The sequence below is a fragment of the Sabethes cyaneus genome, chromosome 1 (assembly GCF_943734655.1).
Source record: "Sabethes cyaneus chromosome 1, idSabCyanKW18_F2, whole genome shotgun sequence".
Taxonomy (NCBI): domain Eukaryota; kingdom Metazoa; phylum Arthropoda; class Insecta; order Diptera; family Culicidae; genus Sabethes; species Sabethes cyaneus.
The window spans coordinates 92,795,639-92,810,273 of record NC_071353.1 but is presented as its reverse complement, the minus strand read 5'-3'; the positions used below and the strand labels follow the sequence as shown (position 1 = coordinate 92,810,273).

Here is a 14,635-nt window from a genome sequence, read left to right as displayed (position 1 = left end):
CGAAGGCGTTTGTGTGTGTTTTTGTGTGCTTTTGCACCAAGGCGATTCACCTAGAACTGGTAGGTTCTTTGACGACGGACGGTTTTTTAGGAGCATTGCATCGTTTTGTCAGTCGCAGAGGCAATGTCGCCGAGATACAATCAGACAACGGAACAAACTTCGTTGGGGCTGAGCGTCAGTTAAGGGAATTGCGAAATTTGTTCGAATCGCAAACGATGGAGAATAAGATGTCGGATTTCTGCCAGTCTCGTGGTATCATGTGGAAATTTATACCACCACGGGCACCTCATCAGGGAGGTCTCTGGGAGGCCGAAGTTAAGTCCTTGAAGAACCACTTGGGTAAAGTCCTCAATGAGTCACATCTGACGTATGAAGAAATGTGTACCTTGTTATGCCAAATTGAGGCGATTCTCAATTCGCGCCCGATAATTCAGCAGAGCGATGATCCCAAAGACTATCGAGCCTTGAGTCCAGGGCATTTCCTAGTAGGACATGAGTTAACAGCGATAGCAGAGCCGTTTTACGACGGTCTAAAGGAGTCGACGTTGTCCCGATACCAATTAATTTAGAGGAGAAAACAAGCGTTTTGGCGTCGTTGGTCTGCAGAGTACTTGACTAGTCTACAGAAACGGAGCAAGTGGTTCAAGGATCCCACTTTGTTGCGTAATGGTTTGTTAGTTGTGTTGAAAGAGGATAACATACCTTCACAGATGTGGAAGCTGGGGCGCATAATTCAAACACACCCCGGTAAAGACGGCATCATACGGGTGGTAACCGTGAGAACAATTGATGGTATCTACAAGCGAGCAACGACGAAGATAGCTGTATTGCCGATAGAGGACGAAACTGTTAGCGAGCTAGTTGGATCGAGCCATTCGGCTCCCGGGGGAGAATGTTGACGGAAAATTTTACCGTGTACGAGATTTAATAATCGTTGTTTAACGTGCAGCACAGCCCTATGCTGTGTCTTGACACTTTGTTTTTATGCTTTTATTTTCTTGCTGTGTGTATTTTGGTTACTGTGTGAAAAACGATTGCTGTACTTCACTTGAAAGAAGACCGTTAATAAGTGCGGAAGTAAATACCGAAAAATACAGTCCATTGCTTTTTTATTGAGTTACCACCGAATTCCTGAGCGAACAGTCGGCTACCGCGAACGTCCAGGTCGTGCTGCGCTCCATTTACTTTGTAGACCTGTCTTGGGACAGTGCCTCAAATGCTGGGAGATGTAAGATTAAAAATTGCTCTGATAAGTCCTGCCCTGATAAGAACTATATCGAAGAATAATTAGCAACTTTTAAAATGATTTTACTCAAAAATGGGCGAAGTAATTTTTATGTGCGTGTAAGCAAAAGTTCGTTTAAATATCTATAAAAAGTTGTGCAATCGATTTGTTTCGATTATTTTTTTACTTCTCGCTATGCCGCGGATTGATCTTGGAATCAGAAAAAAATCTGCATACTTGGTGCACTGAAAACGGTGTTTTCTATCAATCAAATCGCAAAACGGTTAAAAGTGCACCACACAAGCGTAAAAATATCATCGATAAATAAGGAAAAGAGCTATCCTTGAAGAATTTGCCTGGGTCCGGAAGAAAACCTGGTTCCAGTTAGCCCCGGGTGGATTCTGAAGTGAACTCATATTAAACGATACCGATAGGTAACGTCTTATTTGGCTAAAATACTTAAAACAAGCATTGCGATAATTCAGTGAATCAAGCTCAGGAACTCCGTAAAGACATACAGGAAGCATGAGGTGTCTAGGGATTATAAACAGCTTATTAAAACAAACTCTTGAACAAGGGTTTTCCTAGCCACATTTCTAATTTACCGCTAGCAATTGTTCTTTCTTTCTCTGTGTTTTCACCGAATGAAGATTCTCTGCCTATGCCCTACTAGGGATAGCAGTTGCTGGATAAGAGGCTAATGACCACAGTGGGGTCTATTTTATAACTGCAGGTACGTGAGGTACCGATGTTACGCAATACCCAGTCATTTACCAGCCGTTATTCTACCAATTGGTATATTATAAAAAATTTTGTGTCGAATAAATATAGTTTCAACGTATTTCCTGAATATTCTTCAGGCTACCGTTTAATGTGTATGTATGTACGGCGGTAGCCACCATCACCTCAAGGATTTCCATTATATGCAAGTAGAATTACCGCAGAATCGAATTTATCTACCTAGCAACTTTCATGTCAATGCTGTTCGTGAAGGACCAAAAGGGGTTGAGTGGATCTATAAGCAGTGTCGCTTATCCCTTTAAGCACAGAGGGTTTAGTTACAATATTTTTGGTTTTTGGATTAACATAAACTTTTTTTATATCTCGAGATAACAAAACCAATGTATTCTACACATTGCAATAAATATTTGCTAAATTTAGCAATCTACACAATTGTGTGGGTTCGGCCTTGTCATATACCATTGCACCATGGGCAAAAATGAGCCGAAAAAACAGACGCAATTAAGATATGGCCTGCAGGCTGATAAAATGTAGGTGATCTTAAGTAAAATTTACTGGAGAATCGCATGGTGCCCACCGCTTTGCTGTTTGTCATCGAAAAGTGTCCCATTTTGCACATTTTACCTATTTTAAACATTTTTTGCTCTTTTTGGACTATACCAAGCCAGGCTTTGAGGAAACAAAACATAAAAACTTAATTATTTTGTGTAAAGAAGTCCACATACTTGAATAGGGGTGACCCCGTCTAGTTTAGAGCGAGATCATCGCTTCGAGGCTCATAAACTTCAGATTCCAAAGCAGCGGAACGGTCGTTACGTAGCTATGGAAATACGCGCAACTTTTTGCAAGTACTTAACTTTTACTAACCCTAATACAACAGATATACCGGAATGTTCAGATTGGCTCAAAAAACATCCAAATGTTGATCCAAGAATTTGTCTTAGACAATCCTGTAGTTGAATACACCATTTGCTACACTTCTTTATTATTATACAATTTATAAATAACCAGGTTTTAGGTTCCGGTAGTACTCTAAACGGAACTTCCGTAGTGTGGAGCATGAACGAGTGCTCTACAGTATTATGTATTCATTCTTACTGACCCAAAATGAGATGGCAGCAGCAGGTTTTGTTTTATTTCATCTGTGACTTTAGAGATGCCAATACCGGGGGGTGTTTTGAAAACCGGTTTTTCGGTATTGATAAATGCAATACCGGTAAAACCGGTAAAAACCGATAAAAGTTAACATTTGAAAACTGTATTTAAAAATTATATGATTTGAAGAGGATCTTTCCATAATCAATCGTACTCAATTTTTTTGGCATAACTAGTTGACTAGATCATTAAAATAAAAATACTTAACAATGCGAAGAGAATTTATCGTGCTATCTTCTAAACTAGAACAAATTTTAATGAAAATCTTCCGGAGGCAGAGAATCTTCATTCGGTGAAAACACAGAGAAAGAAAGAACAATTCCTAGCGGTAAATTAGATATGTGGCTAGGAAAACCCATGTTCAAGAGTTTGTTTTAATGAGCTGCTTAGATACTGACATTTATGATAAATTATAACTGAAAGTTCAGTTGATTTGGTTCCTGTGCCTGCTCGGTTTCTGAATTTATTCCATTGACTTTTAAAATAATAAAACCTTGCAGAATTTTATTATAAAAACATCCTTGAAGCCTTGAAGAATGTTACAAAGTCATCACGAATAGTGCGGCTAATTATAAAACGAATAAATTTAACTTCAATTACGTAGTCGTGAAAACGTAAGAACTAGAATGACTCTAAAATACCTTTGGACACTTTTACTTTTTGTGCTTACAAAGTATAAAAATTACCTTCTTGCCGACCGGTTTCGGGTAAGTAGTTACCCATCTACGGGGCCGAGTCCAACTAATTATGTTGATGAGAGCAGCTACAGACTTAACTTTGTTAAGCCGAAGAGCGGCGATACTATTGGAGCAACATGCTCGTTCATCAGTGGCCGCTCAGCTGTGAGGATGTGTGACTCCCACGCATTCAAATGTGATGATTTTCGTACATTTTTTAAAAGTTTAGCACTATTCCAGTTTATCACATGTTCACTGCTAATGGCATGCATTGCCACACTGGAGTCATTAGTACGTTTATTTTCGATTGCTGCTTTATGTTCTTTTACGCGGGCTTTAATTTTTCGACGAGTTTGGCCAATATATATCGCCGGGCAATCTTGACACTCGATTTGATAAATTCCCGATTTTTCTTCGGCGGGGATTTTATCTTTCGTGTTACAAAGTAAATCTCGTAGTGTATTATTGCTTTTGTACACTACGTGATGCCCATGTCGTTTAAGGCGTTGCTTAATCGGATTGGTGGCTTTCGGGTAGAATGGCATGCTGATTCGTTGTACATCATCTTTCTGCGGCAGTAACGTAGTGACATTTTTCCTGTGTCTCTTGCGCTCATGCAGACGAATTATTTTATCGACAAAATTATTATTGAAACCGTTGATTCTAGCAGCTTCGTATATTTTATCCCTTTCCGTTACAAAGTCCTCTTTCTCCATCGATATGCTGACAAGCCGGTGTGCCATTGCATGGAAAGCCGCTTGTTGTTGCGCGCCGTAATGGTTAGAATCCGACGTTATGTAGCGGTCCGTGGATGTAGGTTTTCGGTATATGCCAAACTTAAGCGTATTGTTCTCTTTTTTAGTTATAATCAGATTTTCCATCCATAGGAAGGGTATTTTTCCATCCACTTCTTTTTCGACCGTGAACTTTATTGTAGGATGTCGGGAATGTAATAATTCGAGCGCTTGTGAAAGGTGTCGTTCTTTCACGATAGCGAAAACATTATCTACATAACGCTTCCATACTCTCGGAAAGTATTTTTCTTTTTGTAATGCCGCCTCAAAGTCACTCATAAATGATTCCGCCAAGAGTGGTGAGATTTTATTACCCATAAGATATTACCTTTGACTTCTTCTTCTTCAGCAGCATAGAGCCGGAGTGGCTCGTGCTGTTTCAAGCACTCGTCTCCATTCAACTCGGTCTTGGGCCACTCGCCGCCAATTTCCTAGTCGTCTCAGAAGTCGCAAATCGCTTTCGACCTGGCCGAGCCATCGTGCACGTTGGGCCCCCCTGTTCCTGGTGCCGGTGGGGTTGTTGAAGAGGACTATTTTCGTCGCACTGTCGTCCGGCATCCTTACGACGTGTCCGGCCCACCGTAGCCTGCTAACTTTCGCTAGATGTACGATGGGAGTCTCCCCAAGCAGTGCCTGTAGCTCGTGATTCATACGCCTCCGCCACTCTCCTCCTATCAGTTTATACTCCGCCAAATATCGTCCGCAGCACTTTCCGCTCAAACACGGCAAGGGCGCGTATGTCCTCCGTAAGCAGCGTCACGGCTTCAAGTCCATAAAGAACTACCGGTCTAATAATGGTTTTGTTAGCTTCGTGCGGCGGCGTATGCTTCCTGATCGTAGCGTTTTACGAAGGGCAAAGTAGGCCCGATTTCCCACTTGGATGCGCCGCTGGATCTCCTTACTAGTGTTGTTGTCTGCGGTCACCAGCGATCCCAAATACACGAACTCCTCTACCACTTCTAGTTCGTCGCCGTCAACGGTTACCGTCCGTGGAAGGCGCGCATTTGTTTCCTTTGAGCCTCTTCCTTTCATGTATTTGGTCTTCGACGCATTTATATTTAGCCCAATTCTCCTAGACTCCACTTTCAGTCTGGCGTAGATTGCTTCCGCCGTCGCAAAGTTCCAGGCAATGATATCGAAGTCATCTGCAAAGCCTAGAAGTTGGCTACTCTTGGTAAAAATCGTGCCTCTCGTTTCGATGCCCGCTCGTCGGATCACCCCCTTAAGAGCGATGCTGAACTGCATGCAGGATAGACCGTCACCTTGTCTCAACCCTCGTCGCGTCTCGAAGGGACTCGAGAGTGTCCCAGAGATGCGTACGAAACACATCACTCGATCCAATGTAGCTTTGATCAGTCGCGTCAGTTTGTCCGGAAAACCGTATTCGTGCATTATCTGCCATAGCTTGTCTCGATCGACTGTATCGTATGCTGCTTTGAAATCAATAAAGATGTGATGCGTGGGCACGTTGTATTCCCGACATTTCTGCAAGATCTGTCGGATAGTAAAAATTTGGTCCGTAGTTGTGCGAGCCCCCATGAAACCCGCCTGATAATTCCCTACGAAACCTTGTGCTATCGGTGACAGCCGGCGTAACAGGATCTGGGAGAGTACCTTGTAGGCGGCGTTTACTAGCGTTATACCACGATAGTTGCAGCAGTCTAGCCGCTCACCCTTTTTGTATATGGGACAAACCACTCCTTCCATCCATTCCTCCGGTAGCTTTTCCTCCTCCCAAATCCTCGAAATAACCCAGTGTAGAGCCTTTGCTGGCGTTTCTCCGCCATGCTTATAAAGCTCTGCCGGTAGGCGGTCCTTCCCAGCGGCTTTATTGGTCTTCAGCAGCCTGATTTCTCGTTTGACTTCTTGGAGATCAGGTGCTAGGACATCACTATCTTCCATGGGCGCTCCTAGGTTAATTTCCGTTCCGCCTCCTTCTGCGACTTCGCCATTGAGGTGTTCATCGAAGAACTGCATCCACCTGTCAACCACCTCGCGCTTGTTTGTAATTAGATTCCCTCCCTCGTCCCTACACATGTCAGGTTTCGGTGTGTAGCCCTTCTGAGTTTGGTTCACCTTCTCATAAAACTTGCGCGTATCATTAGCTCGGAATAGTTGCTCTAATTCTTCACGATCTCTGACCTCCTTTTGGCGCTTTTTTCTCCTCAGGATCGTGGTCAACTGGTTCCTAGCTCGTCGGTACTTGGCCAGGTTCTCTAGTGGTAATACTTAGATAATTTTTCCTAGCATTTTTTTTCTCTTCCACCGCTTGTTGGCATTCCCCATCAAACCAATCATTTTGTGTGCTTCGAGGCTCAATACCTAGTGCCGCGGTAGCGGCCTCTCCGCTGGCCGAGCGTATTCTGCCCCAACCGTCTTCGAGGTTTGAAGCACCTAACTCCTCGGAAGAAGGCAGTGCCTCATTCAGTACTCGCGCGTAGTTCTCGGCAGCTTGTGGGTTGTCTAGCTGCCTGATGTTCAGCCGAGGAGGGCGGCTTTGACGTGTCCGGTATACGGTGGACAGCTTTGAGCGCACATGTACTGCTACTAGGTAATGGTCAGAATCAATATCCGCACCCCGACGGGAGCGTACGTTCGTGATGTTAGAGAAGAACCGGCCCTCTATGAGAACGTGGTCAATTTGGTTCATTGTATGTTGGTCAGGTGATATCCAGGTGGCTTTGTGGATATCCTTGCGCGGGAAAAAGGTGCTTCGGATCACCAGGCCTCGGGAAGCTGCGAAGTTTATACATCGTTGGCAGTTATCGTTTGTGTCGGTGTGCAGGAATTGGGGTCCTACCACCGGTCTATACACACTTAAAAAAAAGTGCCGAAGTCAGCAAAATTTTGCCGAGATTTGGACAGCCGAGCGTTCGGTAAAATTTTTTATGATGCCAAACATTAGTAATGATCCGTAAACGTCGATTTGCAAAACTGAAATTTTTACCGAACGCTCGGCTGTCCAAATCTCGGCAAATTTTGCTGAGTTTTTTTAGTGTGTACATTTCTTCCCTACCGACCTGGGCGTTCATATCCCCGATGACGATCTTGATGTCCCGTGACGAGCAGCTGTCGTACGTTGCCTCCAGCCTCGCGTAGAACGCTTCTTTCTCATCGTCGGGTCTACCTTCGTGCGGGCAGTGCACGTTAATGATGCTATAATTGAAGAAACGGACCTTTATCCTCAATACACACATTCTCTCGTTGATCGCCTTCCAATCAATCACGCGATCCTGCATTCCGCCCAGCACTACAAAGCCCGTCCCCAGTTCGTTGGTAGCGCCACCGCTCTGGTAAAACTGGGCTTTTCCCCCACGGATCTTCCGTCGCCTAGGTCGATGCCGAATATTCCGCTCCGTATATGCTTGAATGTTGTTAGTTTGTGTTGTTTAGGTGTGTAGCCGTACTGGGGCAACACTACCGAGTCTCGTGATGGGGCTGCCGTCTTGTAGTGCCGAGACTCACTATACCTCCTTCCCGGTTAGTATACGACCTTAGTTTCCACCGGGGTTGGTTACCCGATCTCCGCTAAGGTTGCTCGTATTCCGGCTGGTACCACGAGGAGGTCGGGATCGGAGTTGCTGGATAAGAGGCTAGCGACCACTATGGGGTCTATATTCCGCATTATCCAGCCGTTTACCAACCTTTACCTTTGACTTGGCTTGCCCGAACCGCGAATTTTAATCTATCCGGGGTAGTTGCCCAAGGGGTTTTCGTCTTTTTTTCCTTTCAGTTTGTTTTCGCTGGAAGACCGAGTAAATGTCGACAATCTAAAACGACCTGAACAAGAAAAGAATCTGGAACAACATGACAACAACAATAATATGGACCAATAACTGATTCAGGTGATGTGACGGGCTACAGAGAATCCAGATAAGGCTAACAAAGAAAAAGGCAAGAGAAAGGTAAGCAAACCAGTGATATTCAAAATTTATAAAGTTTTCGAATAGATTTAAATATTACTAAGTTTATTATTATTTCTATAGCGAAAAACATAACATAATTGCATACTAAATGAAAACTTGCCTAGATGCGGGTGTTAGATTTGTCGACAGTGACTCAAAAATTCATTAATACATTTGTCAATCAATTGAGTTTTCTTAAAGTTTTCAGAAGTATTAAGCGAACAAAGTTTTCTTATCAGATTCACGTCAATGCATTGCATATACTGCCATTATGCACATATCCAGTATGTACACTGTTGATGAAGATATACGCATGATGTTAGTAAAACAATATTTTAGTGGGTGACATTATCTCTAAAGACTCAAAAAGACAAAGACAAAGTTAAAAAATTCTAAAATCCTATAAAGAATCTTTAAATCGATAAAGCATAACCAAGTTCAAATTTGTTTCTCGACTTGTTTCTTAGCTAAGACGGGAGAAACACTCGACGTGACGTACCTATTCATCTGACCTTATCACTCGTCTTCAGACTCATATTCAGCCACCATGAACAACTACATCGCACTACAGTTTTATTTGTTTTATTTTGATTTGAACACTTAATTTGTTTTATTTTGAAAACCTATCTAAAGACAGTACTGGCCAACCAGCGTTCAACCGGCCAACATAGGCTAGTCCGTCTGGAGTACTGTTGCAAGATAGAAGCTAAAACTTATTATTCTTTTGGGTTGGGCCTTGAAAATCAAACTGCCAGGCAGCTCCAACTCAACACCCCACAAAAAAAAGAAAAAAAAACATTCTTTTTACAATCTTAAGATAAAATATAATTCTTAAAGCATGAATTTCTTATACGCATTTTGTTAAGATTCCATCTGTTTGACATGATGCATCTTGACATTTGAAACGGGCAATAACAAGGGGAACATATATTCAAATATTGGATAACGCGAGAAGCAAACTGACAGTGAAATAAAATTGTACTTTAGACCTAATTAAAATAATCTTTTCGAAGGAACAATCTAGTTCTATCCTGTTCCACGTAATAAACATGGGACGATTTGTTTTTAAACCATTTGGATTTAAATTGGAGTTAATGGTACGTGTTCTACCCCAGTGTATCTGAACCTGGACACGCCAGTCATTAACCTTTTAACGGACAATATGGCAAAAACAATGCGATCAAGCTAATGACTATTTTTTCATGAAATTTAACTCAAGACATGCTCAAGTTTTGATTTTCATGCAAAAATATTTATCCAGAGCAGTGCCAGAAAACAAATAGCCTAACTTCTCGTTTTCGTTTTTCATATCTAACGCTCCACCCAGATATTTTTTCAATTGAACAATTATCTTTATCAAGAACCCAAAACGGTTTCTCAAACTATCAAACAATTTTAAAATAATCCGACTAGTTGATAAAATTTTCGGTCGTGAAAATCATACAAAAACCGGGAAAAAGTCGGGAAAAAACCAGGAATTTGAAATTTGAAATTGAGTGGCCACCCTGTAAATATGAGCTTAACCAGTTTAGTAGCGAACCCCTTATGCCGAAATGATAATCTGCATCTAATACGCTACCAATTCCTACTGCATCAAAAGCTTTACTCATGTCGGTGTAAATACAGTCTACCTGGTATCCTCTAGTTATGTAATCTGTGACGTTTGTATGGAATTCACACAGGTTCGTTACAACTGATTTACCCTTCAGAAATCCACGCTGAATCGATATTTGCTCATTTACTTTATCATATAGGCTTTCGTACACGAAATGATGCTTCGGGCGAAAAAGGGCTGCGCGTGTAACTACAGCAAGAAGAGTCGCGTCGCGTTGCAGGTCACTTGCACTCTGGCGGTACCCTAACACTCATGCAAAATTTACTACTTTCGCTAAAAGAAGCACTGCTGATGGTGACACATGACGTTTATATGGTAAAATAACAAAGATGCCAGGCTTTTAATAATGGGGTCTTCGTTATAATGCTTTTCGTGACTATGCACATAAGAAGGGCTCCACATAAAGTACCGCCATCCGGGGTGAGATTGTGCCAAAAACCAAAAATGTTTATTTGTGAAAATTTATTATATCTATAGAAACTGGTGACCTAAATTCAAAATGATGATGAACATAACATATTTATTCATAACTTAGAATGGAACACAGATAATATTAGCAAACTATTTAGCCTAAACAGGGTTTCAAAGTTCGCGATCAAAAATACGCGGAAATAACGCTTGTAAAAAATGTCCCGCATAAACCAGCCCAAACAAAAAATCGCATCAACTTGCTATCTTGAAGGTATATAAACTAATCATTTACAATTTATTGAAAGGTTATTATGCGTTGGTCAAGTTTTGATTACGAAAATAATATTTTTCGAAACTTTGTACTTTTCGAACTTCACGGGGGTGAGATTGTGCCAAGCCATAATGATCGATCCAATTTGTGAATTTCACATACACAACAAAAATACGTCAGTATACACCAGCACACTCACATTCTTTACTATTGAGCACAATATTTTGACAGATTAGATTGCATCATCCATTTTGGAGCAAACAGCATCATAGGACTGCTAAATAATTTAAACGAATTTTTACTTTTTCGCTGGAAATTTCAGATACTTTGAATAAACACTCTAATATAAGACGAATATATTATACCGTGTATAAACTGCCAGTTTTAAGGAGGGGGAGGGGGGATAGGCCACATTACATGATCAAATAGGTATGCCCCCTTAGAACACACCCCTTCATATATCTCCCCCTTGTTAACCCTAGAAACGCTACTGGCTATATAAAGGCTGTCCATTGACTACGAACTCATTTTTAGTTATTTCAGACCTCTCCGGGTTATTTTCGTTCATACTTTTTGTATGACGCGTTGTTTTTGGCCGACCCCCTGCCCCTAATAGTTCACTTAGTTCATGGACGGCCCCATGTGAACTACTTTATACTGATATTTGTGTTTATTGTGTATGAACATGCTAATGTTCACTGTTTAGGTTTTTAGCCTAACTTTATATTTTTGGCACAATGTCACCCCCTAGAAGGGGTGAGATTGTGCCAAAGTTCACGCACTTCCAGTATAATTAGGTTTCATTGTAACTAAACCATCTCTACGGTAGTTGTTAATTGAACAATTTAGTATATATTGACAGGTTTGAAATCAACTTAGTTCCTAAATTGGGTGTATACTGAGCTAAAGAATAAAAATATATGCTTTTTTGGCACAATCTCGCCCCGGATGACGGTAGGTGCCAAAATTGCCGCAAGTAAAATTTCACATTTTAGCACATGCTTAAATGCGGTTTTGCAGTAAATTGTCTATATTTTTTTGATTTGCGAATAAAATTTTGATAGAAAAAAAAAATATCATGTAGAAATAAGCCGTCAAAGTTGCATATTTCAAAAGTTTGAAAAATAAGCCATTTTAAAAAAGTCAAAAAATTAAACAGTTATCGCGGATGTAATTATTATTGTTATACATCATTTTAAAACTGATATCTTAACCTATGAAAAAATGAAATGAAAACAAATTTAAAATCAATGAGATGCGCCTTATGATATAATAAAAAACTTATAATAAAAATGAAATTCTAATAAACTTTAATCAAAAAGCAACTTATGACATAATCATCAATTTTCGAGCAAAAAATGCCTCGTACATAAAGATTAAGTTAAGTTCTTTACGATTCAGCGAAATATTGGTGGTTGCTAATGATTTTCCTGTAAAAATAAGTAATTTTCAAAGTGATCCATAATAGGGACCAAAACAAGGTAATTTTCCACAATTATGGATCACTTTGATTTCAATGTAATTTTTACAAATTCAAGCAGTTTAGCACCTATTACAAACATTTTTTAAGCAGAATTAAAAGCTGCACAGAGCTGAGTTTTTGGAAAATGCTGTTTCTGAATTACGCAGGACATGAAAGCTACGTAAGGCAGTAAAACGCTATGATGGTACTTATGCAACGGTTCATCGCAAAAGTTAAGGGGACATGAACGACTAAAATTTTTGAAAAAATCATTATTTTTTATTTCAGATTTTGATTCTGCAGTCTTTTTCGCTTATTTTGATACTAATTTTGTAATGATCCGATCACGGAAAGTGGCCGAAAAACGATCATACACATAAGCGTTGAACAACTTCAGCGGAATAAAATTCGTTTTTCTCTGGCTGTGTTACGTTTACAAACCTTAAAAGTTATAAAAGTTTTTACAAAGCTACTACCAATAAAACAAAAAAAAAAGTTTGTTATAATACGTGGTGTAATTTCTGAGAAAAAAGTACATAAAGTTTGAACATCGTAGTTTTCCAGGAGCGGTGTTTTATTTCGCCTAATCATTACAAATTTAGTATCAAAATAAGCGGAAAAGACTGTAGAATCAAAATCTGACATTAAAATATAATGATTTTTTCAAAAATTTTAGTTGTTCATGTCCCCTTAACCAAATGTTAGCTCTCATACAACAATCTAAAATGTTAATTTTTTCCTTAACTTTTTAGAGAGTTTGAATTTACTGGTTTTTAGAGCTACCGGTCACATACGCGCGATTTCCTTGTTTATTTTTCATTTTTTCGGTTTATTGTCGCCTTTCCACTGTTTCATACAGAGTCGCATCATAGCAGCGATTAAATTAAACTCTTGCATCGATTAACTTTTTCGAGATCCACTGTACCTACATCGTTAATAACAATTCGGAGAAAAGAAAACTTCATCCTATACTAGTCTTTTCGGAGCCAACGCAGCTGGTAAGCCTAAGATTCTTTTTCCAGGACAAAAATTCAGTCGTGAAATCGCGAAAAGCATTTCCAAAGGCTGATCGGTAGGTGTCTTCGAAGAAGGACGGCAGGCATCTAAAGACAGACCAAAAGCCACAGAAGGTCTTTCATACGGTTTGAAACATCTTATTTTTATGTTATTACATGATTTGAATAAAGTTCATTGAGTGAACTCGCTGCAAAAAGCCCATATTTAGTTTGATCCATAATATGATGAAAATTGTTTCATAATTGTGACCGCTTCCAAAAGTGATCCATAATTGTGTATTTGATCAGTCATAATATAAACTTAATTTCCGTGTAAAACTTGCACTAAATGGGTTTAATAACTGAATCAACTGAAACATTACATATTTCTGTAACTAAAAACATTTATAAACTGCTTTTAAACAATAGTATGCGCTACAATTGAATGTTTTAAAATGACACTTCTGCTTTAAATGGTCCATAATTGTGGGGGAACTGTACACGAAGTATCTTCACTTCTGTTTGAACCGTAAGTGAGTACGGAGACAGTGCATGCTAAATCGTTTTTGAATTACATCTAAAAAATGACCCTTACTTATATCAAAGAGTAGTTAATTCATGTGACTTGTGATACGAGACACTTCACAGAACACATCAGTTCGTCCGTGGCACGGATTATTCAGTTCTTTGGCCTGTCAATCACCCCGTTATCTGCTATTGGGTTACCTTAGTTAGTTCCATTTCCGCTTCTTCTTGCTGCATTGCCCCCTGAGAGAGATGACCTTTCTCATCTTCATCACGATCAATCTTAATCTTCCTGCGCAGTTTACTACACTCAAAAAAACGACACGTCGCATCCACGTGAAAAATCATGTAAACTTCTGTACAGTAACTTACATGAACTTCATGTACTAATTAATGGGAAAGTTGATAAATTTTACCAGGATCGCACGTAAGCTAGTTAGTATGAGTGTGAGTTACCAATAATTCACGTGAATGTTACATGAAAAGTGTGATGGATGAGAATTACGTATGTTTTCACGTAAACTTGACGTGCCGATTTTTTTGAGTGTACGCATTTTCTGGTACCGTCATCCGGGGATACTTGCAACACCGGCGTTACTTGCAACACTTCTGCGTATCGCGCTTTTGAAAGCTCTAACGCATTTGTTTGTTAACATAACCCTTTGTAGCCAATGGCGTTTTAAAGAAGGAATGTTTACCTATTATTTAGTTAAGTTTAATCCATTATATCATTGATTTTCTTGTTTTCATACGATTGGAAAATAATTACACTTTCAGAGTAGGAAAAATGGATGCGCAAAGTTGCGTCAGTTCATTGACATGAAATTATTTTTTATCTTTTGGTTCCTGTACACAATTA

The 14,635-nt window shown here is 40.0% G+C and overlaps 1 protein-coding gene across 1 annotated transcript in view; it reads left to right on the top strand.

Annotated features, from left to right (window-relative positions):
- Positions 1 to 14,635, top strand: part of LOC128732827 (cell division cycle and apoptosis regulator protein 1-like) — a 238,167-nt gene that overhangs the window by 28,486 nt on the left and 195,046 nt on the right. The gene's annotated exons all lie outside the window — the stretch shown is intronic.